The sequence below is a fragment of the Mustela putorius genome, unplaced genomic scaffold (genome assembly GCF_011764305.1).
Source record: "Mustela putorius furo isolate JIRA1106 unplaced genomic scaffold, ASM1176430v1.1 tig00000407_pilon_pilon_pilon, whole genome shotgun sequence".
Taxonomy (NCBI): Eukaryota; Metazoa; Chordata; class Mammalia; order Carnivora; family Mustelidae; genus Mustela; species Mustela putorius.
Genome location: NW_025421373.1, coordinates 9,211,971 through 9,216,455, shown reverse-complemented (window position 1 = coordinate 9,216,455; position 4,485 = coordinate 9,211,971).

Here is a 4,485-nt window from a genome sequence, read left to right as displayed (position 1 = left end):
GCACTTTATACTTACTTAACCACAGACAGGGGGAAGTATAAACACAGCAAAAAAGAAGGCAAGTGCCAGAAACAGGAAGTCTGAGTAAAAAGTATTGCTGTTGTAAGCAGAGGTAGCGGAAATGAAGGGATAGAGCCTTTGAATTATTGTACCTCTTTGACATGTCTTTCAGCCCCCAAACTTATTCAGCTTATTCCAGAGTAAGGTAGCACATTCAAATCTAGCCCCAAACTACCTGAGACTAGGGTGAATAAGATTTAATTAAAAAAAAAAAAGCATAGATTCAATTAAAGATTCAATTAAAAAATTAGATTCAATTAAATAAGATTCAATTAAAAAGATTCAATTAAAAAAGATTCACTTAAGATTCAATTAAATAAGATTCAATTAAAAAAAGCAAGATAAAACTCTAAACTTAGAAATCTAATCAGTTGATTGTCTGGGGTTTCTCTTTAAGGAAAGATTCTGCACTTTATGAATATATTGTTATTTTAAATAGTTCACCTCCAATCTCTGAACATACACACTAGAGAGTTTCATAAGAACAGCAATTTTGTTTGGTTTTCTGGGTGTCTCCAGTACTTACTTATGCCTTGCTCATCAAAGTAGGCATTCAAGAATTATTTATTTAGTTCAGGACGTGGCAAACTATGGCCAAGGGACAAAATTTGGCCCACCACTTATTTTTGCAAATAAAGTTTTATTGGAACAGAGGTACTGTTGTGTTATAGCAGTAGAGTTGAGGACCTACTGCAGAAACTATATGGTACACAAAATGTAAAATCTTAATGCTCTGGTCCTTCACAGAAAAAAGCTGTTGATCCCTTGCTTATTGGATAGATTGCTTATCTTTGAGTTTTTAGTAGGTTTATATTTGTGAAAATGTGATTGCCACACAACATTTTGGGAACATACGGTATTCGCAAACCACACTGGTACCTCCCTACATGTACTGGGCAAAAGCTTAGGACAATGACAAAGATAATTCAGACTCTCCCCAAACTTGTCTGCCAAACAAAATTGCTCCCAGCCTGGTTCCTGGGTTAAAGTAGTCATATTTGTTAAGTCTAAAGGACTTCCTGGTAATTGTTGTATCTTTTTCTTTAAACCACTATTAGTATTCAAATGAAGGTGCTGCTTGATAGCAATCCTGTTATCAACAGACGGACAGGCCTTCCATAACACTGATGACTGCTCAGGTCTTCACTGGCTAATCACCTGGACTGGAGTTATAAAATACCCCTCAGCTCTTTTTTAGAAAAAAAAAAAAGCCATAAGACTAAAATTACAAGATGATGAGTACTGATGTGGAGTAGAAAATGATAGTGAACTTTTGTTTGATTTACAGACATTGGGTAGATATTGGTCCTACAGGGTTGTAAAAGTGGCTGAATTAGCAAAGACGAACACCACCCCAAAGTGTAAAACACAGAAAGCCTTTGAAAGCTGCCTGAGTTCATGGATGTCATCATCACAGTTATTGTGATAGACTCATAAAATAAGAAAAGAAGAAGTTGGGCATCAATACTAGTCTCTGGAAGCTTGTCCCCATCGTTGAGGCAGATCCAGTGAAAGAGAAGGGGTGCCCTGTTCATAAGATCACACTCTGGAGTGCAAGCTCAAGGGACATTTCAGAGCAAGAAGCCAGCTGCATGGACACAATCTATCTCCTCCACCTGCTGAGGTTTTCTTTTGGCATTTTCAAACATATTTCAAAGAGTGACAATTTTGTGCATCAAATAATAATTTGTGCCCTCATTTCTAATCTTGTCTTGAAAGCTTGGCTAGAAAAACCACGAGTCTGATTCATGAAAATTGGTACGTTTTTGCAATGAGCTGAAGATCCTTTCAAGAAAGATGTAACTACGAATTCCCATAAACTTAGTAAGTGTTAGAGAAGGAATCATGTATTGTATCTCTCCACCAGCATAGGTCCCATGGATTGCTCAGGTTGTCACTCCATGGGTGAGTAATTGGGTTGTGTCTCTTTAAATTCTCTTGTTTATCATTTTAGTGGACTATCATTTTGATTGTATCTCTTTCCTTTAGTTGTGAAGATGTAAAAGAACAAAGCCAAGACACAATATTTTGGTACAGCATGTGCTAGTTTGCTCAGGGGATTTCCACTGGTGTACTTACTCTTTTTGGGTGGGGCAGGAGATGCCTAAGGACCTAGAGAGAAACCTAGATATAGTGTGGGGAGCTCAAAGAAAAGAGAAGCCTCACTAGTCCTTCTAGAGATTTTGGGGGAGCAATGGTGCCTTCTCTACTTTCTTGGCCCAGCTCTGGCTAGGCCTTTGGAAACTTAGGAAGAAGTTGCTTCTACCTACTTCTCCAGATGAGAGAGTTTCATTGTGTTGTTTTGTCATTAATCTGTGAGAGAAGTAGAGAGCTAAGAAAAGCAGATCAGGAAAGATGCTCAGGGCACCTGAGTCTCCACCTGTAAAGTCAGGATCCCAGCAGTGGACTGAGGAAAAAGCAGATCCCTGGACGCTGAAGCCTGATTGTTGTACACATCCCCCTTCTCTTTTCCTGTCATTTCCTTGTACCACTACCTTCTCTCTTCCCTCTCTTCTATTCTGTCTTCCTTTAGTCTCACGCGTTCCTATGATGTGGTGAATCACAGAAAAGGAAAGGCATTTTATTGTTTCTCATATACAAACAGAACACTGTTGTAAGACTCCCAGTATCAGTTGGTTACAACTTTCCTTTCTTCCTGTGTGTGTGTGCACGCGCGTGTGCGCACGTGATCATTCAGACTATTAAACAGAGAAAGCAAGAACGATTTTCTTTTATTTTCCTACTGTAATAAGTTATGTCTATAACTTTGTATATCACAAGTAGAGCCCTGAAGAGCTCAGAGAACTCACCTTTTAGCCAGATTTGAGGTTCCTGAATAGGGGGTGGGAGAGGGTGTGTATTCTTTATTTGACTGTTTACTGTCTGTTTTCTTAGTAAAAATCCACTCCAGGAAGCCCCAGGTTTTGTCTCTTTGTCCCAATATGTAAGGACAAAGATTTTCCTAGGCAAATTTAGGCTTATTACTAATCCTCACTCTCTGAACTCATCCCTTAGGACCAGAAATTTCATTTCCATACTTGACAGAAATTATTAATTTAGTGGGTCAGGCACCAACACGTCATCTCTTTCAGCACCCTTGGGAAACAAACTGTTTTAAGAGTAAAAGCACTTCTCAGAGTCCGTTTTTGTACAAGGCTTATAAAATAGTAACATTTAGTAATTTGTCCCCAATGAGAAAGATTTAAAAGTTACTCACCTTGTGATTAGACATTGAAGGAAAATAAAATGAAAAGGCAGCTCCAATAGAAATAATAGGAAGTATATGTTGCTACAGGAATATCCTGGGCAAAATCTGATGTTTAAAAAATACTCAGAAAGCTCCAAAACATGTTCTATGAAATCTGAGGAAGTGCCCCCCCCCCACTTACCTTTCTTAATTAACAGTAAGATATTATCCAAGATGGGAAACAGTCCTGGGAGAAAGAAATCCACACCAGCTCAGTGGAGTGACTGGAGACCCCCAAGAACTATGAAAAAAAAAAAAAAAAAAAAAAAAGAGGAAACCCCCCCAAGGCATCAAGTAGGTGAGGATGACTGTAAGCAGACCTAATCTTGCTCTAGTCCTCAATGAATTGTTTTTAGCATTTTATCAGTGTGTGCTGAGTCAGTCCCTAGGGCTCTGAGGGGGAGTCCCAACATTATGAAGTTTCATTTCCAGGAGCACAACGTTTTCCTTGTTGTGGCTCTTCTTTCATTTCCCTTTCCTCCTTACCCTGTGTCTTCAGCCCCATGCCTAGCTGTCATGTCATGCAATGAGTTCTTTCTGGGCAGAGTTTGAAATGTCAGAGCTCTTTTGCACTGACAAGATTTTAGTCTCTGTCTTTGGATACAACAAAAATGCAGTCTTTGAGTGCCTGTTTTTCACTGTTTGCTGAAGACATTTCTGCCAGAAAGAGAGTGTTTTGCTCTCAATATACGCACAAATTTTGATACAAATGTGAACCTGAATGTCGGTCCTTGAGGAAAGTGGTATGCCTGTTGGCAATGGGTGCAGATCCTGGCACTTTGGGGGGCAGCCGGGGCAAGGTGTAGGTCTGTCTCTCCCTTCCGGCCCTTCCCAACAGACAGTTCACAGAAGGCTCCTGCTCACAGCTCTAGGGTCAGTGCCTTGTAGTGTTTTGGAGAAAGTCTGGATTGAGTGACACCATCCTGAGCCCTGGTCTGTGACTCTTTCTGCAGAGATGTTCTTGCAGGGAAGCACTATGCAGGAAGGGCTATGCCTGCAGAACACTTTCCAGACAACTGTGGTGCTGATTGTCGCACCAGTATCCAAATCCAGACAACTGGAAAAACTGGTAAGAGCCAGCCCTCAATCCTACTTCTCATGCTTCCCTGCCCTCTTAGAACCCAGAACCTGTGAAAATTAAGTCCTCAAGAATAGCTAGTGATCCAAAGGGGCACGTG